Source organism: Dasypus novemcinctus, chromosome 13 (genome assembly GCF_030445035.2).
Source record: "Dasypus novemcinctus isolate mDasNov1 chromosome 13, mDasNov1.1.hap2, whole genome shotgun sequence".
Lineage (NCBI taxonomy): Eukaryota > Metazoa > Chordata > Mammalia > Cingulata > Dasypodidae > Dasypus > Dasypus novemcinctus.
Genome location: NC_080685.1, coordinates 87,887,732 through 87,914,540, shown reverse-complemented (window position 1 = coordinate 87,914,540; position 26,809 = coordinate 87,887,732). Strand labels below are relative to the sequence as shown.

At 51.6% G+C, this 26,809-nt stretch overlaps 1 protein-coding gene across 2 annotated transcripts in view; it reads left to right on the top strand.

The window, feature by feature from the left end:
* Positions 1-5,855: 5,855 nt before the first annotated feature.
* The window catches only part of SYT2 (synaptotagmin 2), a 120,532-nt gene continuing 99,578 nt past the window's right edge, over positions 5,856-26,809 (top strand). The window contains exon 1 of one of the 2 annotated variants that reach the window (XM_004481909.4): positions 5,856-6,141. The gene's annotated coding sequence lies outside the window, so the exon portion shown is untranslated. The remainder of the gene's footprint in view (positions 6,142-26,809) is intronic. The other variant, XM_004481908.4, reaches the window with a different exon arrangement.

Genomic DNA, 26,809 nt, shown 5'->3' with positions numbered 1-26,809 from the left:
GGAACTATTCTGAATGTTTTGCATATATTAACACTAAACTTCACAACATCCCAATGAGGTGTAAGTACTATCACGCATTTTACAGACCAGGAAACAGATTCAGAGAGGTTAAGATCCAGGTGGAACACATGGAGCCAAGGTTCAAACTCAGTCTGATTCTAGAGTCTGGGCCTTTAAAAAACAAGAATGAAAGGTCTCTGAATACCCTTGAGGCTAGGCTCTGGATATGTAGCTTCCCAAGGCAATAAACCATTCCAAAACACTTCTAAAGGGAGCTCATGATGCTACTACCAGTTGGGTGAGGCTCATAGATGATTCAAAATTTAAAAAAAAAAAAATGTTTTAAGAACTGCGTGAATATGTTTTGTTTTCCTAAACTGATTTGAGTAATTCAAGTCAGAGATGGATTTTAGCTGCCTTCTTAAGGTTCTGGTGTCTGCTGCTTCAGGGGCCTGCTGGGGTTGGGGGGTGGCACTTCTGCCATGGTACTCAGCTCCCATCCCACACCTTACACCCACCATTAGCAAAGTCACTTTGTGATGGATACCTCAACTGGGATTGAGGCCAGGCAAATTTATTATGTTCCTGGCAACAAGAGCAGGTTGGAACAAGAAAACGAAGACTTTTAGTGATGGGAATTGTATAGGCAAAAGTGGAAAATCTCGAGGTGACTGGCCTGTCTGCAAAAGGGTAACCACTGCATTAGCCTGACCCGCTGAGGTAAAATGCTCTTGTAGTTGAATCTTATCTGGGCAGAGCCTCCACACCCAGATGAAAGACCCACCATGCCTATGTCCTTTGTGGGTCTTAGCTGCATACACACACAGCTATCTTCTGTTCAAAAGGGAGGCCAGATATAACGGAATATTGCAGGGTGGGATCTGGCTCAGGTTGTTCAGTCCTCCTTTGTCAAACCTTTCCCCAACCAAGACATAGGCTGAGTGTGAAGAGTTTGGCAGTATCTAGACTCACTGGGCTGCCTTGGTATAATCACTCAACTTCTGGGGCGAGTGATACAGGGAATCATCATTCAATTTGCTGGCCTCCTGGAATTCGAAATAAGAATTACTGTAATTTATTGTCAGGCACTGTGTCAGCTGCTTCAATGACTTCAGCTGATCCTCACCATGTTCCCATGAAGTGATCTAACTGGCCCAAAGACTCAAAGGAGGTGAGAGGTGAGCTGAGGTCTGAACCTGGGCAGTTTGGTACCAGGGCACAAGCAGATGGGCACTATTCTATGTGGCCTTCTGAGAAGCCAGGAGGAGGGTATTTTACAGCGCCTTTAACACAGCTCCGGATCTCAGTATGTTTTCTAAAATGTAGATCTGACCAAGTTCCACCTGGGCTTAGACTCCATCAGTGGTTTTCACTGCCTTCTTGAGGAAAATCCAAACAGGCCTACAGATCCTATTATGATCTTGCCTCTGCCTCTCCTCTTTCACTACTCCTCAAACCCACCCTCCACTCCAGGCTGGTGGAGCTAGTTTCATTCCCTAAGCATAATGATAGTTGTTTAGGCCCTGCTTAGTGTTTGTAACACATTACTTAATCTTCACAACAAACAATCCATTGAACAGATAAGGAAATTAAGGCTCGGAGAGGTTAAGAAACATGCCCAAGCTCCGGTAAACTCTCTGACTCCGAACTCAAGCTCTTCCATGAGTGCACCGTATACTTCTATGACTATTCTCTCTGCCTTGAGTGCTCTCCTCTTCATTGCCTATCTGGAAAAATAGCCCTAGCTCTCCAGGCAGCTGAAAGGGCATTTCATCAGGGAAGCTTGTTTCCTGCCCTCCTACCAGGTTGAGTTAGTAGCTCTCCACTTTCCCACAACAGCTTCTACTCGTCAATGCTCTTCACATGATTCACTCCCTGCATGGTTACTATTTGTTTCCATGTCTGTCTTTCCCAACTAGGTGATGAACTCCTCGAGGGGTGTTAACTGTTCACGTCCCTGTTACCTAGCAGGGTGTCTGACAGACAATATCCCAGATAGTGGTAAATAATTTGTTGACTGCAGAGACAATGGGTCCATGAATGAATTGGAAGTGTAAGAAATTTTGATTTGCACTTGTTCCTCACGCCCAGAGAAGGGTGCAGTTGGATCTGGGCCCCAAAGGAGTATATCAATCCTAGAGCTTCCCCAGATGTCCTCCACTGTGGCTTCTGGTGCTCACTTCCCATGGCTAGGGCACATCCCAAGGGCTAGTTCTTTGACACTCTCCAGTTTATGGAGGGTTTTTAATGGTTGCAGGGATATTAAAGGGCCAGGGTTAATTATTTAGAAAGTGTTTCAACGGACTAGCTTTTCATCTCCTCAGTGATGGGAAGCTTCAAAGCCTACAGTTGCCCTCTGGAAAAGAAAGACATCCTGCCCTTGCATGATTGCTAGTTCCTAGCCACTTGTTCTTCATCTTCAGAAGGCAAGCACCTCCTAGCATACAGTATCTTTTCATTCTTGGATTCACTGAAAGAGTATAAAGGGTGGGTGGCTGGGGGAGGGGAACACTGAGCAGAATAATCTGGGAGAACCCTCTTCTCTATTAGAGGGGTGAAAACTAAGGCTCAGAGTAATTAAACTGGGACATAAAACTGTGTCACTGATACTTGGTTGGGGAAAGGGGGAATACTCTGCTTTGACATTTTAGGTTATTATTCCCTTTAACTCCAAGAAGGAAAAAATAATCAGAAAAGTTAGGGGATCGAAGAATGTGAAAAGATGAAGTTTCCTTGACATTTTCTAGTTACTGGGGTCTGATAAAATTCTGGATTACTATTTGCTATTTGCTGAATTTCTTCTATATGCCAGATAAGGTCCTGCAAACTTTAAGTGCCTCCCATCTTAGAGTGTAAACTTAGAGATAAGTAGTCCTCATTTCTCCTCTAACTTTCTGTTGTGTTCAAGAGTTTTAGTTGAGCTCAATGTTATTGTTTTGTTCATTGCACAGGGATTAAATAATCATAGGTAATTAATCAGCTTCCTGGAGGAGTTGGCCTTCACAGGCTGTTTGGAGACCAGGATTTTAAATTAAAATCTAAGAAAGCATGTGGATTGTATAATACTTAACTCTACATTACCCATGTTTCATTTTTGCCCCTTCTGATTTCTTCTAGGTTAAAAGTATTGTTTATGGAATATCTAAAAGTTCAGCAGATTCTAATAAGAAATATGTTGATATAAGTAAAATTTTAAAAATATTCAAGCTCGTCATATCAGCTAAATCAATCAGAAGAATACTAAGACAGGATTTAGTGACAGGAATTACATGTACAGTTTTAAAAACCATTTACTCAGTTACAATCAGTAAAGCAAGTGTGCTTCCAAGGAGAATTTAATCTTTGTTTGCTTAATTGTCAGAAACAATACTAACTGCTCCATAAGAGTGCTATGGATGGGTGCAGGGGTGGGAGGATGGGAACTACAGCTTTGTGAATGAGCTTTGTGTTCATATGTGTCTCAAGAGAAAGCAGGGGCTGGCCAGGGCCTGCGGCGTTGAAGTCTGAGTGTTCCCTGTCCCCACTTTTTCTGTTTGCTCTAATAACAGCAGAGCTTTGAAAAGCTTTGTGAGGACAAAGAGATCTCTGGGACAGAGAAGGAAACAATGCAAGTGCTAGTGCTAGGAACTTAGACCTATAAGAGATGAACACAAATGGAATTATTTAAGCAGAAGACCTGCGGCAGGCAGAGGAGGGACGTAGTGGTTTTCAGTCCAAAGGAAGCATGGGATGGGAATAAGGTGCTGCAGTTCACTACTCTTCTCTCTTCTACCTAAAAACCTGGGGGGAAAGAGGGGTGGGCCTGGGGGAGGAGGGACTGGAGCACAAGAAGCACTCCAGTAGAAAGTGGGGAAACAATGTAATCAAGGGAGTTGCAGAATCTTTCTCCCTGGAGAACTCTCAGAATTAGATAGGCAGCCCTGTCGGACTTCAATGGGTTCAAAATGGTCTTGTATGGAGGCAGAGGGATTGCTTTGATGGCCATGAGATAGGCATGAAATTCAGTAATGATGGTTTAAGACTGCCAAGGACTCATATTTTTAAAATGACAAACAACTGGAAAGTGAAGTATCTAATAATTGGCTGGGTGTGGAGGCGGGATGTCTTTTTCCATTCTTTCCCCTTCCAGCTCCAAAAGCCTGGGGGGAATAAGCATGAGGGATGCTGAGCTTCCAATTAGGTTTATAATCCAGACACTGCTGCTCATGATGAATTAAAAGAACATTAAGGCCGTAACCAGGGACACCACATTTTTCATTTAACAAAATTGATTGCAGCATTGACTCTCTAGAGAGTTTCTGAGAAGGCAGCCTGGCTTTCTCTAACCTTGGGTTCCCAGGCGTGCTTAGGAGAAGCTGGGGCACCAGATAGACACAAGCCTTTGATGGCACTGATGGGCAGCTGGGCCAGGTGCTGTAGAAGAGTTAAAGTGTGTCAGGCCAGTGAGTCAGACTCTGTTCTGTGCCTGAAGGCCACAGCCCTCTCTCTGGCCCATTGTCCAGCAGCAGATGGTAGAAGGGGAGTAGGAAGGAGCAAACTGAGTAGTGCGCCAGCCCTATAGGTGGAGCAAGGAGCCCCAGGGCCCCCTCTTTGAAGGTGAAGGACAGAGTGACAATTGTCATCAGGTCTAGTTTCATTCCTCATAGACGCCCACTTCCCCCTCTGCCTCTGATTATCACTGTTGTGCAGGTGAGTGGAGATGACCTCATGCCTCAGAGGCAATGGGCACAGTTTCAATGTCATTTAGGACTCCGTGGAGGTCTTTTCCTCTTTCATGACAGCCAATGTGGTGGTAGCCACTTGCCCCCTTGATTTGAGGCAAGCAGGCTAGGGATGATCTCTGAGGTCTACCTGGCGTTATCTGCAAAATGATCTGAAAAGGCCCCTGCTACTACTACTTTTCTCCCCCAAACCCTGAAATCCCACTTTTTATCCCCTCATTTTGCACTCTTGCTTGCTCATTTTGCACTCTTGCTTACTATCTCACTCAGCAAATACGCATTGCAGAGAGAGGCAGACTGTTACAGACCTGTTATAGAAGTTGACTCCAAAAGAGTTCAAGTGGATATTCAAGTTGTGACATATGGAAGTCTTTATTCAGCATACTCACTGTCTGTGTCCTCTACTCCCACTGCTCTGGCAACTCCTGGGTAGAACAGGAAGGGCTCATCACTGCGAGCTTGCAGCCGTTCTCTTCCTGCCCAGGCGCATCCTCAATGCAGCCACTTAACTTTGGCCCAGTGTACCATACAGGGATTGTTTTCCTATCTGCAAACTGCCCATATACCCATCTTAAATGGAAGTCCTAAGCATTAAGCAAACTAGCATGTGCAAAAGACCCTGTCAATAAATAGCCATTTCCTCCTTTCCACCTTCCCAGTCTTCCTCCTCCTCCTTGCCCAGTGTCTTGCCACTCCTACCCACCCACTGCATTCTCATAGGCCCCCAGACACCTTTATCTTCTCCCAAGGAGCTTCCTTTTACCACACTGCAGATTCCTAAGCTCCTTCCATCCAGGTGGCAACTATAGGTAGAGGTGGCCTTATTGGGGGGGGGGGGGGGGGCGCCAGTGAGAGAGGAACTCAGGGATCCCAAAATGGCTAGGGAGGAGGCCCATAATTTAGCCTTGGGCTGCAGGGAGTTAGGAGGCTTGGGGAGAAGCAGCTGGTGCGAGAGAGCTAGTCCACCTCGGGTGGGACGACGGGGCGCTTTCCCCTTCCCTGACTCTTCCAGCCCTGGAAGCAGCAGCCGTGACCTTGAGCGGGAGGCGGAGGCGCCCCGGGAACCCCGGTCGGTGCTGGGCGGGCCGGGCCGCGCCGCCGCCCCCGCCCTGCGTCCCCTCTCCCGGTGCCCGCCCTCCCGCGCCCGCCGGCGCGGTCTCCTCCCCTCACTGCAGCGCTCTCCGCGCGCCCACAGAGCGGCCCCCTCCCTCCGCCGCCTCGGCGCAGACTGCCAAGCTCAGCAAGTCTTGCGGCAAAGACACTTCGGAGCCGAGTTGGGGCAGAGGCGCAGCGGGGACTCCGCGCCCCCGGGGGGAGCGGACGCCCCTTTTCCACAGCAGCGAGCGCCGCGCCCTTGCAGCCCGACGCCCCTCACATCGGGGACCCGGGATCTCTCCTGCCTCCTCCGGGTCGCTCCCCGGTAAGTCCGTACCCCAGCTCCTGGGGGGCACCGACCTCCCCCTCCAAAGTTTCTCTTCCCTGGGCGGGTGCTCTGCTCCTGAGTCGAGGGGTCGCGGGATGGGATCTGGCTCCTGAGAGGTAGGTGGGGCCCGGTAAGTTTGAGGCCAAGGAGGCGAGCGCTTGCCCCGTCTTAGGGGGAGTTTGGACGGGTGCGGATGGAAGGTTCGTTTCGCGGAGTCGGGTCCTCAGCTGGGCTGGGCTGGGAGTGGGGGCAGGTGTCCTCCTCGGGTCTCACGGTGAAGTGCTGCAGGGGAGAGCGGCGGGCTGGCGTCCCCTGCGCCCTCGGGCTCCGCGCCCCCACCCCTCTTTCCGGATACCCGAGGTCACCCCACCCGCGTCTGGCCCACTTCCCGCCCGCCTGAGCGGTCGCCAGCGGAGCTTCTCTTGCCCCCCACCTCAGGCTTCGGGGACCCCCAGGCCCCGCCGTCGTGGGAGGGGAGGGCCCGCGGGCTCCGGGGACGGAGTCCCTGCATCAGGGAGAGGGTGGGGAGGCAGTGGACAAAGACTATCTGGAAGTGAGGACCAGGAGAAGCTGGGACCGGGACGCGAGAGAGGGATAGAGACGTCCCTCGCCTCCCTCGAAATCTCATGACTCAGCACATCCTAGGACGTCCCGTCCCTGCGTGTCCCCAGGCCGGCGCTTAGGCCTGGGAGGTGCGGGCGACTCACATTCCCTTTCTCGAGTTTCTTTATCTTTCTCATTTGGGGTCCTCCATCCTCCAGCACCCATCCCTCCCCCTCTCTCAGGGCACAGGGTGTTTCCCTCCCTCCCCCCCCTCCAACTCAAAAGCTTTCTCCTTCCCCATCTCATTAACTTAGGCCTCTCTCCCCACCCTGTTTTCCTTTCTCCTTCCTTCTTTTCCAGGCCACATTCCACAGGTGCTGCCACAACACCCCCCAGCCCACGGATGGGCCGCGGGGGCCCCTCTCCCCCTCTGCAGCACCCTTCCCCCCTTCCCTGGAAGGTTGAGAAGTGCTCTCTACTGCCTTCTCCCATGGCAGCAGAAAGAAGGGGAGCGCAAGGACAGAGGGGTTGGCCCGGGAGGGGGGCACTGCAGAGGCCAGGGCTGTCGCCAGCAGTGGGGGGAGAGCGGCGTTGGCTGGATGGGGTGGGCATGAGGACAAGGGAGTACTTAGGAGCTGGGGATACCCAGAAAGCCAGGAACGTGGGCTGTCGTCTGACCTAGAGAGTGGAAGGGTGCCCTTCTCCTCCTCCACGGCTGCCTCCGTGCTGGGGACTCTCCCATGTGTAGTAGACTGTCCTTACCCCCTGTCCATCCAGCTCTTGGTGAAGCAGGCGCTTTAGCAGTGGGGATGGGCAACGAGGAGCAGGTCGCCCTTAAACCTTCCAGTTCTCTTCCCCTGCTTGGGTCCAGGGCAGCCAGAAACATCTCTACGACCAGCAGAGGTGCTGACAAAAACAGCCCTACCCAGTGCCCCTCAGCCCCGGCCAGGGGGGCAGGTAGGCGGGGGCAGGGTGGCTCTGATGCAGTGGGACGTGCTTGGCGTTCTGTGAGCGGTGGCCTGGCAGGCACTGCAGGCTGCAGCCTGTGTCAGGGCCCTGGGGGTGAGTCAGCGTCAGGGGTCCATGCCAGGCATGCTGCAGCCAGGCCAGGGAGCTCCAACCCTGCTCTTCCCTGGTCCCTGGGGAATGACCAACGCTAGTTGACCTCCCTCTCCTGGGCTCCTCTCCCTCACCGGCCTGCCTGTGTCCTGCTTGTCTCCTGGTCAGATTGTCCAGACTCATCCGCTAGGACTTCCCTGGGGGACACCTTGAGCTTGAGCCTCACCATCTTGCCCAAAGAGGAGTTGGGGAGCTGAGGGAGGGGAAAACCCCACCCTCACATAAATCTCCTGGCCACTGGCCCTGGGAGCAAGAGAGACCAGACCACTCGATTGTGAGTCTGTTTGTTCAGCAGCCCAGTTGCTTTTTCCAGGCACCTTTTTTTTTTGTGGGGTGGGGGTGGGGGTGGGAAGGGACTTGGCAAACCCTTCCCCGGCAAGCTTGGTTCTTACTCTCCCAGCTTTGGGGCTTGACACCCGCTATGGAACTGACCAGGGGAAGAGAAAGAAAGGAGTTGGTGTTTGTTAGCATTACCTTCTCCCCCACAGAAAAACTTGCAATGGTTTTTATTTGGAATTGGTTTTCTCCATGGGCAGACACGTGGACGACCTGGCAGGGATGGGGAGGCCCGGTCTGGAGTGGGGCTGGGCTCTCCTCACCTCACTCTGCAGCTGGAGCTCATTGTGTCCCCTCAGGCAGCTTCCAGGCAGGTCTACAGGGCTGTTCCTGCGCTGCAGAGACCTGGGGGGAGTGGGCTTTGAAGATGGTTGGAGAACCCCCTACCTTGTCCTCTCAAAGCCCTGGGGACAAGATGTCTGTCCCCAACATTCCTCAGCCCCCAAGCAAGCCTGTCCTTGAGGGACCCCTTCTGCCTCTACCCAGCTCCTCCGTATCCAGGCTGGGTCTTCTTTTTCTCCCACGGAGCTGGGGCAGCCCTCCCAGGGAAGAGTAGACAAGGGGAAAATGTGGCCTGGGAGCAGGGTTGTGGGAAGGACAGTGAGGATGGAGGGGGAGGAGGTTGTGGGCTCCGTGGGTTGGAAGAGCGGCTCATCCTTCCCTTGCCCGGGCAGGGGCATCCTCATGGATAACCAAAGGCTGTGGATGAGTAGAGAGGCTGCTTCACCTGGCTTCGGGGTTTTATGTTTGGGCTTTCCTGATCTAAGCAGGTTCTAGCTAAAGTTAGATTTGCTTTCTTGAGCCAGAGAGTACGGAAGGTCTAGGGTGATAGGGATACTCTTTAAGGAGACCTGGAATGGCGAGCAAGAGGAAGGGGCTGAGGGTGTTTGCTCGGTGGAGTTCGCAGTTAAAATAAGCAGCAGCCCAGCATGGGTTCAAGTTCCCAGGCCACTAATTACAAAGTGTGTGACCTTATTCATTCATTCATGCAATAAGTATTTATTAGCGAGCACCTACTATGTGCCAGGACTGTTCTGGTTACTGTGGATATGGCAGTGGACACAACAGACAAAAATCCCTGCCCTTGCAGGACCTGCATTCCAGTGGCTCTCCACACGGAGCTCAGCTCCTCTGAGCAACAGTTTCCATATTCATTCAACTACTGGTTTTTGAGAACCGACTCTGTGCCAGGAGCTATGCTAGGCAGTGGAGATTCCCTTTTGGAACAAGGCAGACCTAGTTCCTGCCCTTATGGCACTTGCAGTCTAGTGGATGACACAGGATTAAACAAATAATTGCACAAATAACTGCAACTGTGGCACGTATTATGCAGACAGGCAAGATGCTCCAAGAGACTGACCAGGTCTGGAGAGCCTTACCCATAAAACACCTTACCTACCCACAATAAATTATAACTGTTAGAATTACTGAAAAATAGCCTTGGCCCGCTGGACCGATACAAATCTAGTTTCTCCAAATGAATAATCTACATACAGGTTACAAGTTGATTATTCATCCTCCACTTGCTCAGAGAAGTTGGGATTCATTCCTTCTGGATTTTCAGGGGTCAGGAAGCCTGCGATGAATAATATAGTTTCAATGAAGAACCATCAAGTTGTAGTTTTTTTTCTTGCTTGTGTTTTGTTTTTCTTCTAGGAGGCAGTATAATGACTGAAGCCAGACTGCCTGGTTCTACCACTTATTCTGACTGTAAACAAGAGTCCAATGCTCTGTTCCTCAGTTGGAGCTCAGTTGGAGCTAAAAGTCATATCTATGCCATAGGTGTTTTTTGGTGAGGATGAAATGAGTTAATGCCTGTAAAGTGTTTAGAACAGTGCCTGGCACATGGTGCAGGTTATGTAAGTGTTTTCCCACAGACAAGTCTCTTTCTTGGGTGTCCAAGTTGGATGGAGCATTTTCCACCTCTATTATTCTTAAAAACTCGAAGGAACTGCTGTAACTTTCCTGGTGGCCATTCCAGAATTTCAACCCTCTGACTTTTTGGGAAGTTCTTCTTTATGCCTAACTAGTTGTCTCTTGCCAAAGCTTAATTTCTGGGAAGCATTTGCCCCGTTTATCCTTCATTTTCCTTGGAACTGAGCATTCAGAGAAGCAGCCAGGGAGAGACGAGGATCCAGGCCCAGAGGGCCTGACCAATCAGTGTGAGTCTGGGCTGCAGGTGCACTCCCAGCTGCCAAACCCCTCCCCTAAAGAGCTTGAACTTCATCAGGAGGCCCCAGATTTAAACATCAAGAAGGACTTCCCAAATAGAGCAGTCAAGAGATGTTGTAAAAGCTTCCTCCCTGGATCATTTCCAGACTAGGGCAGGGTTCCCCAACCCATCTGATCAAGAGACAGTTTGGCTGAATGCGGGGGGTGAGGGTTGGTTTCTGGAGACCCCTTCCTGTCTTGCCACCCAGGAAAGTAGAATATGAATTGCTCAGGCCATTGAAACTGTTCGAGTGTTTGGTGCCACTAAGCAACCCCCAGATCTGGGGTTCAGGGTTAAGAAAGGAAGAGGGGGTGACTCTGCTGTTGTAAACTCAGGAAAGGCCCTTTTTTTCTGACCACCTTCTCTGGGCGCCTCAGGATTTCAGCTTTTGCTGTTGGCATAAGAAAAGGCGTAGCTGGCCTGGATTGTGTGTGGTGAGAAGCAGGACTAGCTGCAATCCTTTGTGGTCCAGATCTAGGGGCCAAGCAGCACGGTTGTCATCACTGCTCGCTGCATCTGCTCCTTTCCTCGAGCCCCTCCCCAACACCTCCCACCCCCACCGAAAGGTCCAGAGAAGTTACGTGGCTTGTCCTAGAGCTCATACCACCAGAGCACTCAAGTGAGTGCACACACTCAGATCCATGGCACTGTTATTGATAGGTCAGTATTTTTCCTTTCCACCCAAAACCCCCTGCCCCTCATACCTTCGCACCAGCTCTACCTAAGCATGGAGCCAGCAAATGCTGTCCAGGGCCCCTGGGGATGAGCTCGTGAATGCTTTGAGTATAAGCAAGAGACTGGGTGGTTGGAATCAGGCAGCAGACTTTGAAAATATTAGGCAGTGTTCTCAAGGGAAATTGAATCAGCTCTAGCTGGGTTTTCTTGGACTTTCCATAAGAGCTGCTGGGGCCTTCTAGAGGAGCCCCCGGCTCTGGAGGGGGCAGGAGGAGGCATGCCAGGTGGACCAGAGCAAAGATGGGCACCTGGCTGGATCTGCCCTGGGCCTGGCAGCCTCGTGTGTAATGGAATGCCGCGGCACCTCCCCGTTTTTGGTAATTAAATGGTTTCTCTGGATCCCAGCGGCAGCAGGACCTAGCGGTGTGTGCATTGGTATGCATGCATTTCTGTGTGTGTGTGTGCGTGTGTGTGTTGGAGCCGTGGGTGGGTGGGGAGGGGCGGCCTCCTGCCCAGGCGGGGGAAATGGAATCTAGCTGGTGTCTGCTTCTCCCCTTCTGAGTCCAGGCTTGAGAAGTCAGATCCCCGTGGAAATCACAGCCCAGGACTCAAGCCTCGCATTTCGGGTCTGAGGTGAAGTGCACTAATCCTTCCTGATCTCCTAGGTTCCTCTTCCTTTTCCTGCCACTCTCCATTCGGGTGGACTAAGCACCAGGGATGTGAAGGGAAGGTCAAAATAAACCTCCATCAGGCTGGAAGCTCCCCAGGGCGGGGCGTGGGTTTCTTCTCTCCTGAGCCCCCCAGTACCCAGCAGAGCTCCCCAGCTGGGAGCATTCACGAGGACGCAGGTGGCAGGACCCCTGGTTACCCCAGGACGGCTGCCTGCCAGGACCAAGTTTGCCTTAGGAGGTGGAGCCTCCTTCACATCCTCCCTCTCCCCTGCAAGGGAACAGGAGGCCAAGGGCCGAGTCACTAGGCAGCCTGGGACCAAGGGAGGAAGTGGCTGGACAGGGGTTCCAGGGGGTCCCGTGAGACTTTTGTGAGGACCACGTGGCTCTGAGTACAGCAGGGAGTCCTCAGGCCCTGGAGAATCCTGGCAGGGCTGCCCATAATTGGAGGGATGCAATGGCCCTGGAATTTAGCAATTAGAGACTATTGCAATTAGAGGCAGAATTCCCCCATCATTAGTCCCTGCATCTTAATAGCAAGTGTAAGTGGTTGTAACTAGGGGCATGCACCAGGGAGATGGGAAACAGAAATGGATGGAGGGATGGGATGAGGGGGTCAGGAACTGAGCAGGGGGCTGGCGCTGGGAGGAGCTTAACCCTTTTCCATACCCGCGTAGACTGAGGGGAGGACCTGGAGGCAGTGCGAGGTGGGGTGAGGCCTAGCAGCCCACCACAGATGAAAGAGGTGTCTAGGCAAAGTCACAGCAGCCACACTAGGGCTTCTACATGCCTCTTTCGCTCGCATGGGACCAGACCCAGGTTCCTTGGGGAGGGGGGTTCTGAGGCCAAGAGGGAGAGGCTCCGAGGGAGAAGGGCCTTCTCCTGGCTTCCTGCTCAGCTGTGGAGAAACAGAGAAAAGAGAGTTGTGACCAACTGCAGTGGTGTGTGTGTGTGTGTGAGAGAGAGAAGAGAATATCCTGGACCCTCCTCTCCCTTTCCCCTCTCCCTCTCCCTTCTCTCTCCTCCCCTTCCTCACTCCCACTCCTGGGTTCAATCTCTTCTGAAGGCAAATGAAGAAGTGGGACGTGTGATTAGTGAGGGGCAAGCTGGGTGGGGATGTGTGGGGCCTGTTTGCCCCCTTCCAGGGCAGAAATGACTCCCCGAGGCCAGCCGGGGCCCGGCGCCCAGCCCCTCCCCAGACAGCCCAGCTCCTCCGGGGCTGGAAGGTTGGAAACACACAGCTCTCCTTCACCGTCGCTTCTGGTCTCAACTAATTGTCTAGAATTGAGTGTCCTTCTTGCTTTGAAAATGGATTGGGGAGGCAGCTCTCACCCTGTTTATAGAAAGGAAGTTCTTTCTGATGCCTCACTTTTCCATCGTCTGCTACAGCCTAACTCCATGTGCCCTGACCCCTTCCTGGAGAGGACGGGGGGTTGGAGGGCTTGCCAGGCAGCATGGAAAGATATCCTGGAGAATGAGTTTGGGCGAAGAGTGGTGGAGATTCCTGAGGCCTCCCTCGCCTTTCATCCTGTGTTTATTTGGAGAAAAGCATATTTAGCCCCCACAGCCCCTGATCTCCATGCTCCTCGGGGCTGCCAGGCTCCCCATTTTCATTGTCAGCCATGAATGCCCACCTGTGCCAACCACAGATGGCCCAATGCCAGGACCCTGGGGTTCCCTTGTTCTCACCTGGAGGGAGGATAGAGACTTGCAAAGAAGGAGGAGGGCTGGGCCCTTCCCACTGGAGAAGTGTACGGAGGCTGAGCCAGAATGTGCTGGTGAAGTGTTCTGGGGTCCTGAAAGGAAGAAGACCTGGAGCCTGGCATCCAGCCTCGCCACTGGAGCCCAGAAAAGCCACTGGTGAACCCCGGAAGCCTGGGAGCAGTGCGACTGGGATTGGTGTTCGCAGGCAGCATGGAATTAGTTAGGGGGAGGGGCTCCGTCTCAGTCTCAGTTTGACTCTCCCCCGAGGAGGAAAAGGCATCACTTTAATAAGGCTGCCCTGGTTCCAAATCAATCCTGGCATTGCAGGAGGCGAAGGGGGAGCGCAGCGAGAAATTGGATTAGCTCTTTGATGCTGGAAACTGCGCTGGCTGCGCCACTGCTAGGGGAGACAGACAAGAAGGGGGGACGGAGCCTGCAGTTGGTAGCCCAGCCTCAGAGGTCTGGGGCTTCCCAGAGCGGACCGGCCCCACCTGGACCAGGTGTCCTGCAGTGCAGGGGCAGCAGGGGTGTCCAGGGGGCCGACCAGATGCCAGGGTCCTCAGCTCTGTGGAGGCTGGGAGGGGTCCTCAGGCTCCCCTGGGACCCCGGGGGAGGGCAGTTGTCCATCACTCCAGTGGGTCCACAGCCCAGACGCTGCGTGTTCCACAGGGCAGAGCTGAAACAGATGCGCGTGAGAGAGCCTTAGTGTCTGCCACTTCCTGCCTGTAGGTCTGTTGCTGGGCCAGTTACTTAAGCCTGCTGAGCTTCCACGTTCGCATCTGAAAATGCAGATACCACCACCCGCAGGCATGGCCTTTGGGAAGAGTGCTCAAGGTGTCCTAGGACAACAGCTCTCAAAGTGAGGTCTGCAGGTCCCTGGGAGTCCCCAAGAATTTTTCAGTGACAGGGACATCCATGAAGTCAAAACTATTCTCATAATAATACTAGGAGGTGATTTGCCATTGTCATTGTGGTGAAAGGGATAGTACTAAAACGGTATGTGTGAAACTGATGGTGTCCTGGCAGGGAATCAAGGCAGAGCGCCAAGTTGTACTAGTAGTCAGGGTACTCTTAACTAGCTATCTAGCTAGCTAACTAGCTAACCAGCTCAATGCCATTTTCACTTGTGTATCTGTGATGAAGCAGCAGAGATGATAAGTGTTATTAAATCTCGACTCAAGCGCACACCTTTTTCATATTCTGTGTGATTCAGTAAGCGCACCTCAAGGACTGGTGCTGCATCCTGAAGCACCGCACTTTTCAAGGAAAAGCACCCGTGCATCTGGGGGAGCTGTACGCTGGTCCAGCCCCTGTTTTTCCTGGAACTCCATTTTTATTGGAAAGACTGACAGACAACTGCAGTTATTAGACTCAGGTGTTCGGCAGACATTTTTGCAAATATGAATGAAGTGCGCCTGTCACTTCAAGGAAAACAACCGACAATATTTGTGGCCAACGATATGATTTGCGCTTTCAAACAAAAATTAGAACGTGGGAAACTCGTGTCTAATACAGTGAGGCTTTTCTGATGAAAGCAATGGGAATATTAAGAGTAAACACTGTATAATGAAAGTTGTCAATATTTGGAAGGCCTGCTCAACTCAGTGCACCAATCTTTTCCAATTGATAAATGCATGATGTTACAAAATCATGCACAGAGGTAAAAGAACCCTTCCCCGTGCAACGTTTCAGATTCTACCTTGCAACTAACCTTTGAGAAACTACCACCTGTCAAGTTTTGGTGTTCTATCAAAGAAGAATATCCACAATGGACTGATTGAAAAGGTTATTAAAATACTCCTCCCTTTCCCAACTGCTTATCTGAGTGAGGCTGGATTTTTCTTTCATACTTCAGTCAAAACAATCATTGCAGCAGATTGAATGCTGAAACAGACATAAGAACCCAGCTAGCTTTCTAGTAAACCAGACATTTAAGAGATTTGCAAGAATGTAAAACAGTGCCATTCTTACTAGATATTTTTGGCAAATAGTTACTTTTTATAAAAATATGCTGATTGTGTTAACACATAATTGGCTTATTGTGTTAGTGTTAAGTGAATAAATAAATAAATACATCTCAGTTTTAAATTCCAAAAACATTAAGTATTGATAGATATAACTCACTGAGCAAACACTTTTGGAGGTTCCTCAGTAAAGGGGTCTTGGAACCAAAAAATCTGAGAACCCCGTATCTAAGGTAGAGCCCGGCGTGGTGTGGGACATGGGGTGAGTGCTGGGTGAGGATCGCTTGCTCCTCCCAGAATTCCCGGCTTCCCTGGGATTTGACTGGTGAGGGCAGAACTTGGGAGCATCTATTATTTTCAGAGGTCCAGGGTTGCCTGGCAGCCTTCCTGGGCAGCCTGCATGGAACAAACTGGCCCAGAGATGCACAGCCAGGGTTAAGGGAGCCTCGGAGAGCACCTGGCCCATTGGCACCCAGGGACCCTCTGCGGGTGAGGCCCCTACCCCCTTCCGTAGCTGCCTGGGGAGGGGCGCTTTCCTTGGACCTGGGAGAGAGAGGTGTCGGGGGGGCTTCAGCTCCCACCCCACCCCTGCCTTCACCAAAGCGACTCTGCCATTATCTGTCTGCTTATTGAGTTTCCACTCCAGCTTCTGTTTAAAGAAAGAGTTTTGAGACTGTGAACAAATGTTTAAAAACTCTGAGCAGCCCAAGGCTTTATTTTACAGATGAAGTGGCCAAGGTTCAGAGGGGGAAAGTGACTTCTTAAAGAAAACAGAGCAGGGAAGCAGTTGTGGCTCAACTGATAAAGCGTCTGTCTACCATATAGGAGGCCCAGGGTTCAAATCCAGGGCTTCCTGACCCTGTGGTGAGCTGGCCCATGCGCAGCGCTGATGCGCGTAAGGAGTGTTGTGCCACGCAGGGGTGTCCCCCGTGTAGGGGAGCCCTAGTGCAAGGAGTGCACCCTGCAAGGAGAGCTTCCCTGTGCAAAAAAGAAAGCTCAGCCTGCCTAGGAGTGGCACTGCACACACGGAGAGCTGACGCAGCAAGATGATGCAACAAGAGACACAGATTCCCAGTGCTGCTGACAAGAATGCAAACAGACAGAGAAGAACACACAGTGAATGGACACAGAGAGCAGACAACGGGGAAGGGAAGGGGAGAGAAGTTAAATATATATATATATATATATATATATATATTTTTTTTTTTTTTTTTTTAAAAAGAATACAGAGCAAGTAACCAATTCAACAGCAATCAAGGCAAAACCTACTCGTGAACTGTCTAATGTTTCTAGAGTTTGTCTCAGTCTATTGAGACCAGAATCTGCAGTGGGGACTCAGCAAGTGTTCATAAAATGGATCCAGATACTTCCTCATATATTACCTCATTTTACCCTTCCAAGAAGCCCAAGCAGCATATGTTTTTAAGCAGATTTATTATGATATAATTCATATATCATAATAATTACCTGTTTCAAAAGTACAATTCAATGATTTTTATTAAATTTGCAATGTTCCACAACCAGTAGTTCAGGCCAGTTTTAGAGTCTATGATGGGAGGCAGTTGTGGCTCAACTGATAGAGCATCCGCCTACAATATGGAGGGTCCAGGGTTCGATACCCAGGGCCTCTTGGCCTGTGTGGTGAGCTGGCCCATGCACAGTGCTGCCACGCGCAAGGAGTGTGCCCCGTAAGGAGAGCTGCTCCATGCAAAAAAAAAGCGCAGCCCGCCCAGGAGTGGCACCGCACACATGGAGAGTGATGACGCAACAAAAAAGCGGCACAGTTCCCTGGTGCTCCATGAGAAGAACGCAAGTGGACACAGAAGAACACACAGCGAATGGACAGAGAGAGCAGACAATGCAGGAGAAGGAGAGAGAAATAAGTAAAATAAATCTTTAGAGTCTATGATATTCTATCCCATTTACAGGTGAGGGCATTAAGTCTCAGAAAGACAAAGTAAATGTTCTCAAGGTCCCGCAGCTAGTGGATGGCAGCACCAGTATCCAGGTTCAGGTCTGTCTGTCCCCACCTGCCGTGCCCCCGCCACGCTTCACACTGCAGGGCAGGGGAAGAGGCTGGTCCATTTCTGGAGGACTTTGGGGCTCATGGGGCCAGACCCGGGACTGGTCTTGTCAGTCGTGTCCACACAGTTCCGTGGATGCAGAGGCACCCCGGCACCCCAACCCCAGATGCGAGGGCTTGCAGGTGGCGGGCGACCTTGCCTGTCCTTTCCAGGGGACCTAAAGCCCCCTTAGAGGCAGGCCCCCCAAGGGTGTTCTGCTGGGACTTGCTCCAGGAGTAAGCTCAGCCTTGATGGCTGGTAGCCCCGCACAGTGAGGGAGTGCCCCCTGTGTCTAACCACACTCCCCCGCTTCACTGAGCACCCCTTTCCCTTCCTCTGCCCCCCCTGCCTCCTGACGGAGCCTGGAAAAGATGAGAGGCAGATGCAGAGTTATGGGCTCTGTCTGTCTGGACACCTGCCTGTCGTCATTAGGATTTAGCACCCTGATCTCCAAGGCTGGGAGATGATTGCTCCTCCAGCAGGAAGGCAGGCTTCACGTCCCTCCTGTGACTTTCACGGCGGCACTGAGAGGATGCAGTTGGTTCCCTGGAGGACTGCGGAAGAACCTTCTTCCCATGCAGGCAGCTGTCTGCCCACCCACGCCGGGCCTAACGGGAGCAGCGCGTGTCACGGGGCTGTTTAATTGGTTGTCCTGGCACAGGGTTCCTTCCCCAACACCATGGCGGGGCCACCCTGCTGTCTGGATGCCTCTCTGTAGAGGCTGCATCCAGGGATGGGGAAAGACGGAGACACAAAGATAGGGGAGGGGGCTCACCTGGACGAGGGGCTGCAGGGAGAGCATGGCCTCTGTCCCTTGGGGTCATCCAGCTCAAGCAGGGCCTGGGTCTCTGATCCTTCGCTCTCCCTGGCCTCTGGGTGTGATTTCTCTCCCTCAGCTCCTCCTTTCTCTACCCAGGAGCTGCACTGCAGGCAGACCCCGGCCTGGCAGCTAATGGGTAGGGGAGAAATCAAGAGCAAATTTGGAAGCACTCAGAGGCGGGATGTACCCCCAGGACCTTAAGCTCTAGGGCACAGGGGCTCAGGCCCTTTCCCTCCCACGAATTAACTAGACAGATTCCTCAAACAGTCCCCTCCCAAGCTCCACCCCATTGCCCTGCTCTAACCTTATCCTTTCATATAGCATTTCCTCCTTGTTTGGGTTTGTGGCATCTCAGGACATTTGGCTTAGAGTAGAGAAGATCCACAGCTTCCCACAAGCACACACGCACATAGCCATTCCAAACACACACAGTCTTGGCAGGCTGCCCGTGGGGAGTGGTGCCTCCCTCTCACATTCCTTGGGAACTGAGAATGAAATTGAACCTGAGGCTCTGCCTCCAGGTCAAAGGAGACGTTCTCTTAGGTGGCACACGAATGCTCCGAGGTTGGGTGCCTGGCCAGCGTGAGCCACGGCTTAGAGGGACTCTCGTGGACTGGCAGTTCCCCTCCCTGGCACCACAGGGGTGTGTGGATGGTACATGTCTATAATACTACACCCTGGCAGGGCAGGGTTCAGGGAAGAAGTCTGGGCTGGGAGACAGGATCTGGGTTGGAAAGGGGACTGGGGTTCCTGGGTCTGCCTCTAATTCCCCAGGTGAACTTGAGCTTGTCACTTCCCCTCTCTGTGTCAGTTCCTTCCTCTGTAAAATGATGAGGGGGGAGGGACCAGAAAATTCCTGCAGTCCCTTCCCAGAGTCGCAGGAAGGCACCAGAAATTTCCAAAGGCCAATCTCTACATCTTCCCAAGGAGTCTGAGAAAGAAACCCAAGAACAGGAACGAGGAGGATCCTTGGCCAGTCCGTCCAGAAAGTGGGGAGATGGAGAACAAGCCCAGAGTCAGGGGACCATGACCCTTTGATATCACAGACAACGAGTGGCCATGGCAGGTGTACCCCCAAAGTGGCCAGAATCAGGGATGGAGCCATGACAGAAGAAGGTTGTGTCATCGCACTGGGGCAGGACTACAGCAATGGTTGGAAACGGCAGCAAGCAGGGTTTAAGTTAGGTATAAGGCAGCACTTTCTTGTAACACTGAAACATCTGGCAGGTGACCAAAGGGGTATGAGGAAGAATGTCAGACACATGTTGCAGAAAAGCAGAGAAGGAGCTTTTCAGGGGGAGGTGCTTTGCCTGGAGGCAGGGGCAGATGGATGACCTTACAAGGTCTCTTCCTTAGACAAGTCCATGAATCTCTTCTCCTCGCATTGCCACTGATGTCAGCGCTGTCTGGATGTTTGTGAGAGGAAGATGTCAGGTCCTCTTGGAAATGAGTTTTTGAGCATAAACTATCCCCAGTTCGCATCTCTTGATGACACATGTGGCTAACTGTGTGGTTGTTGCACTCAATCAAATTGAGTCCAATTCCACCTTTGCTCCCCTTATCCTGCTGTGATATAAATACGGCTTCTGAGAAGTGTATTAGTTGCTGGCAGTGTGGGAACTGGGAGGCTGGGTTTTGGGGGCTCAAGGAGGCCAGAGAATTTCATGTTTCAGACCCAGAAACAAGGGCTGATAAATTCCTCGAGGGTGTGGGACGGGCAGCCTGTGAGGCCCTCAGGGTGGAGGGCCCTGGGGCAGTTTTGTCTCTAAGGACAGGAACAGGGATCAGGATTCTTTGTGTCCTTTGGCCTTTTAAAAATTGTTACTAGTCATCACAGGTTCTGTATGACTGTGGGTGCATGGGTGAGTGTGTGCCTGTGTCTGCCTTATTAGGAGGGGCCGGACAGGACCCTGCTTGCCACATTCACTTAGGAAGATGCTATACATCTTTAAAAATGATTCCCAATGCCAGAGAGGCAATGGAATTAACCTACAGCATGAAGGTTATAAAGAGGATTTCCAAACAGTGGGGGGTGGTTAGAAATTGTGACACAAGACCAAGCAGATGGTGGGACCTCCTTCTAAGAGCAGAAAAGCCTGGCTGAGGACAGACACAGGGAAAGGGCATACTGACCACCAAGATTCCCTCCATACTATGTGATGATACCAAGTACCACTGATTGTACACTTTGGATGAATTGTATGGTTTATTAATATGTATCAATAAAAAAAAGATTCCCTCCATCCCAGGGATTTTGTGAGAGTGTGTGTAGACAGGCTGGAGAGAGTTCAGTGCGTGCTTGGTGGTCAACCAGAGTTTCCTTGTAGTCACTAGTGTGTCATGTTGGGGAGTGGGGAGAGGAGAAGGGGAAGGAGGAGAAGAAGGAGGAGGAGGAAAAGGAGAACACTGGGCATGACAGCAATGCTTAAATGCTTAGCAGGGAGGAACCCCTTCCTTTACCAGTGTCACTGTTCTCTCTCAGGCAAGGTGTGTGTGTTTGTGTGTGTGTGTGTGTGTGCATTCAGTACCAGGAAACTTCAGGTATGAGAGTCAGACTGCAGTAGGACGTGCAGGTGCCTTCACCATGTGGGCAGGGCTGCCCATTTAAATCAGGATGCTGGGCCTCTCCTGCTAAAACGGCTCCTTTGTATGTGGTTCATTCACATGTGCTGAACCTTTGTCCTGCCAAGAAGCTACAATCATTCAGCCTAAATATTGAAGGGAGAGTAAAGGTCCAGGAACCCTGTGGAGAATACAGGTTCCAGGTTCCTGCAGCAGGCACTTGCAGTCCAAGGCTCAGAATAGGCTCAACTCCTTTCCTAATACAACCCTGGTATCGTTCCATGCATTTTCGGGGGTATCTTAGGGTTTACGCTAGAAAACGCATCAACCTCTTCACCATCCTTCACTCCAAGGACCCACAGAAGGGTCACAGTCATGATCCTGGACTTCGAAAAGGTGACCTTTGAAGATCCTGATATTGGACCTCTAGCCTCTTGGCAGGACCTTTCAAAATCACCCCACATCCTCCTAAAGAATCTCCTGTTATACCCCTATCCTTACCTAATACAAGAGGAAATGCCATCAAGTTTCTCTTGACCTTCCTTTCTAGTGGCTTCCCTCTTGAAGAGTTTGCCCTTTCAGTAACCACAGTCAGTCATGCTGTTTTCTCATATTTAGCTTCCCTGAAAGGACCTGTACCTCAGTATCTAGGGCCAGATGCCCACACCTAGATCAAGATAATGAGAAGAAGTGAGGGTTTGGGACAGTGTGCTGACCCCTTCCTTGTGCTGCTGGACTTTTGTCTGGTGTTTAAGCAGTGTGCAGAAATTCAACTGGGAACAGGAGGGTTCAGTACCATGGACAGAGCTTGGTGCTGCTCCTCCTCCCACAGACTGGAGAGTCACAGGTTGAGTCCTAACTTCTGAATTTCAGAGGTGGAACAGGAGTAGTGGGGACATGGCATTGCTGACTGTGTGATCTTGACCAACCCCCTCTTCTCCCTGGTCCCCAATTTCATGTCTGTAAAATGAGGAGAAAGACCAGATGAACTCCAAGCTCAACTATAAGTCTTTACAAGTAGATTTTTGACCTACATTGCCTGGAATAGGGTAGTGTCAATGTAGCCCATAGATGTTAAGAAGGCATGACTTGACCGGGGAAGTGGATGTGGCTCAAGTGAGAGGGCTTCCATCTATCATATGGAGGACCCAAATTTGATCCCCGGGGCCTCTTGGTAAAAAAAGAAAAAGAGAAAGTGTGTCTGCATGGTGAGCCAGTGCCCATGTGGTGAGCCGAGTGCCCGCATGGCAAGCCAAGTGCTCACATAAGTGCCCGGGTGGCAAGCTGAGTGCCTGCGTGGTGAGCCAGTGCCTGCACAAGTGAGTCACGCAGCAAGATGATGATGCAACAACAGAGAGACGAAGGGGAAAGCCAAGGTGAAGCAGAGCAGAAATCAGGAACTGAGGTGGTACAGGTAATAGAGAACTTCTGTCCACATTAGAGATTCCCAGGATAGAATCCCGGTGAATCCTAGAGGAGAAAAAAATGAGAAGTGAAGACAAAAAGAGAAATAGATACGGAAGTTCACACAGCGAATGGACACAGACAGCAAAAACAGCAGGGATATGGGGAGGGAGGGGGAGGGAAAGGGGAGGGAGGAATTAAAAATGAAAAGAATGCATGACCTTAGGTTCTGGAATCTGGGCATGGCCTCTCCGAGTCAGGGACTTGACTCTTTCTCCAGCTTGTTGAAATGTTTAGACCACGGGCAACTTCTCTGTACTACTCATTATTCCAGAAACATCATTACCCATTCCACTCATAGGCAAAACTTATCCTGGATTGGTCAGATGGGTGGGTTTCTGTGGTAGTGGGTGCTCATGTGAAACTTAAGTGGAGACAGAACCCTGAAAAGAGGCTGGAGGGGAGGGGGAACAGTAAGGATCAGTGTGGAGAACCTGGGCTTTTCCACGGTGGGCAGGTCAGAGAAGGCTGTTAGAGCTGAGCCTTCCCCCTCCCTTGGTCGCAGTGACACTGCCCTAGCAGGAGGGCTGGCCGCAGTGGGAGGAGGAGGCAGGCACGGAACGGCAAGGGGCCAGGTGTTGGCGGTTGGGGAGGGCAGAGACCTGCAGCTTTCCAGAGCTCTGATGTCTGGGGGAGCCTGTGATGTGGGAGAGAGGGCAGAGTGCTGGATCCATGCCAGAGACGCCCCGGGTCCTCCTGTACCTGGAGCAGGGCTGCCCCACATTCTCAGCCTCTCGGAGTCAGCTGAGCAAGGTGGTTTCCTCTGCTTCCAGGCCCCAAGAAACCCTGCAGACAGGAGGAAGCTCCTCTCCCTATCTTCTCATCCCTCCTCTTCCCATCCCCACCCCCTCTACATCTCTCCTCTAAACTAATAGTCTAAGCCTCTCTTGTTTCCCTGCCCAGGGCACTTAGTCTGGTCCAAGGACATAACTGTAAGCCCCTGAGTCCTGAGGGGCATCCCAGGCTCAACGAACTGTGTGGGATCACTCGGAAACTTCCTCAACTTTCCTAACATTAAAGGGGAAATTCCAGGTAAAATTTAGGTGACATCCTGCCCCCCCCCGTTTGGTGCTCCCCGTTAAGTTCTCCTCAGAGGTGCCAAGGGCTGACCTGCCGGCCTCTGCTAATCGGTCCCATATTCCCCCAGGTCTGCTCCGCTCTTCTCCCTTCCCCCGCTGTGCGCACACTCCCAGCCCGTCTTTCTCTGCAGCCTCAGGCACAAATTCAGGCTGCTGCTCTGCTGAACAAGGTGCTCCTCCCAACCAGAAGGCGTCTCCAAGTTTAAGAGGCAGTAATGCCTCCCCCAAAATGACTGGGTAGATATGGCGGGATTCAAGTCGTGAGGAGGCTTTGGGGAAGACATTTGGACAGTGCCTCCCTGTGCCGTTCATAGCACCAGTTGTTCACTGCCTACCTCACCATGGGCAAAACCAGTTCTTGGGGGTGCAGTGGGGTCACGGAGAGGTGGAGGCAGACTCCCGCTTGGCAGAGAAGACTCCGTGTGTGTGTGTGTGGACACAATATTCTTGGGGGGAGGATGGGGAGACCTGGGGACTTGAACCTCTAGCACTTAGGAATATTTATTGCTTGGGTCCTGGCCTGAAAACCTTGGCCAAAACAGGTAGTTCAGGGCACAAGGCCAGCCTGGAGCAGCAAGCTGGGTCCCACGGTCTTACTGCAGAGAGCACATGGCTTTGGGTCTTAAAGAGAATTGTTTCTACATCTCCTCTCCTACTACAGGCAGGACATACAGCATACATGGAGACTAATTTGACCCCCACTTGGGAAGACTAGTCTAATAGAGCAAGGACTTGGTCTGTTTCATAAATATATACAAAGTGCTTCTTTCCTTACCTGGTTCTTGATAGATGCTCAGTAAACGTTTGTTGAATGACTGATGAGTTAGAACTATCTAAAGACTAAGTGGCCTGCCTCAAGAGACATGAGTGCCTTGTCAGTGGGCATATTTCAGTGGAGACCGAGGACCGGTGGAATGCTCAGTTGTGGCAGGACTTCCTGCAGCACTGAGGCCTGGGGCTTGAGGGCCTTTCCCCTCAGCTCTGAGAACCCGTGATTCTATAACCTCTTTTGAAGACAGAAAACCTTCAGAACGGGGCTGGGGATGGACTGGCCGTGAGTATTTCTCAGGGACACACGGAGAATAGGAGTCAAGCCTTTTGCCCAGCCACCTCTGCTATATCAACCTGCTTCCAAGCATGCTGCTGAGCTTGAAAAAGGAAGTGTTTCTAGTCCATCTTTCTTGGAAATCTTTACTGTGAGCTCTCTTGCCCCAGCTTGACCTGTGTCATGCTGGCCATCTGCTCAGTGGGGTGATATCCATCTGACTCCTGCACACACTTTTCAGAGGTAGGCGCTCAGTACAACCCTACAAGGGTGGGAGATGGGAGAGGTTGTCGGTTGCCTTCAAGGGGGAGAGGAGGTAGAGAGGGTGTGGGTCCTAGCTCCAGCTGCTCTCATGCTGCATCCCTGGCTCTGGCCCTGACAGAGATGAATAATTGATGTTGACTAATGGATCGTTGCTCTTGTATGAAATATTCAGTGGGGACTGTGGCAGGTTTGTGTAATCAGTGTTTCATGTTACCATCCTGGTAGGTGTGGGACTGCTGGGGTTCCCTACTCTCATGACCATGGTGGGGGGTGGCCCTTCCCCAGGGGGTAGTGGGCTCTGCACAAGGGCACCTGTGGGGCAGCCTGCCCAGCGTGTTCTTTGTAGGGAAGACAACAGGGGCCCATCATCTTTAATTCTAGAGATTTGACTTGCTTCTTTATGGGATGATGACACTGCCCCAAACATTTGGGGTGCTGGTGAACCACTAGGAGGGATCTCCAGAGGTAAGGAAAGGGGAAGCTTGTGGCACTTGGGTTGTCTAAGAAGTGTTAGTGGTGGAAGAACATGAGGGAGAAAACCTCTTTTCCCGTGGTTCTCCTTGCCCCCTGGGTGCTTGAAACAACTCTGTAGAATAGCCTTATTGTACAGATGAGGAAGGATCCTTAGAGGGGTTATACGATTTGCCTAAAGTCACATAGCTGGTGAGTTTGGAGCTGGGGTCCAACCCCAGGTGGGAACTGGAATGCTGGACTGGTCCAAACCCAGGATGGACCTTGAATACTGGTCCTCCCACCAAGGCTTTCCACAGAGCTGCCTCTGCAATGACATTCTCTTGGCTTCTACTTCCCACCCTACCCCCATCCTCTTCTCTCCTTCCCTGCTGTTCCTGTGGGAATGATGTCATTGGGATCCCAGGATAGATTTACAGCCACAGGCAGCCATGTGCTTGGGAGGGCTGACTGGTCACTGGCTCTGTGTGTGTGTTTGGAGAGTGTCTTCTGGTTCATCCTTACTTATGTGAAGTATCGTGCTCAATACCTGTGCTTAGAGGTGTGCGCTGGCCTTCTTTTTCCCTTCCTTAGGGAGTAGGGTGACTGAGAGCTTTCCAGCCACACTTGTCACTGTCCTTCCTCCTCAGCTCAGCAAAAGAAGAATTCAGACCCCAGAATTCAAGGTGGAGACTGGACCAGGATTCTGGGGCGGGGGTTCCACAGTAAGGATGAAGCGCATGCCTTCCCTTGCTGACCCCCAATGCCCTCTGCTGTCAATGTGGGGCTGGACACCTTGGCACCTCCTGTGAGCACTGTCACCTTCAGCAGAGTTCCAAGCCACAACTAGAACCCAGATGTCCTGATGCCCTGCTTAGATCTTCCTTCTTTGCCACACTGTTCCCACATCTGCCTGCACCGTCAGAGTCTGGGTGAGGTGGCTACCTGAGGACATTAGGTTATGTGTGAACAATTTAACCCAGCCCACTCTCAGCAGTTCTGAAATACCCCTGTGGAAAGAGACTGGGCCATTCATTTCCATGTCTGACAAGCTCCTTCCCTTATCAGGAAGTTCTTCCTGCCTTCTAGTCTCATGCCCTCCTGCTGCAACCAAATATACCTGCTTGTTCTTGGGTCTGCCGTTCTCTCCCTCCAAGGTCTCATGCAATATCACGGGCGTGGGAGATGGATGAGTAATGCTTGCTTAACAGAGAGGAAAATGCAACTCAGGATTTTGGGATTAGAGCCAGATCCCTCTGTAGCTATCTCTCATCTCCAACTTGACAGTTTCTCCACTGGGTACCTGGGCACTGTCCAGAAGACCAAATCAGAACATCCTTGCCAGAGAGAGTGAGGACCCGCCAGTTGTCCCTGGTGCAAGTGCTCCCTGCCCTGTCCCAGGCTCTTTACTCTGCCCACCTACCGCACTCCCTGGGGCAGCCCAGAACGCTATTCTGACAGGGTCTTTCCTGCTAAGGAATCACTTAAAATCTCAGTGAGCTTTCACCACATGAGCATATTTCACTCTTCTGACCCTAGGGGTGGAGGAGAAGAGTTGAGGGGGGCTATAGCAGATCATATTAGCCCATTTTACAGATGGGGAAAGTGCAACTCAGAGTATAGTGGCTCACCAGGGTTCACACTGCAGATTGGAGTGTTGCTCTGGAGATGCGTCCTTTCGTGTCGTCATTCTGGCA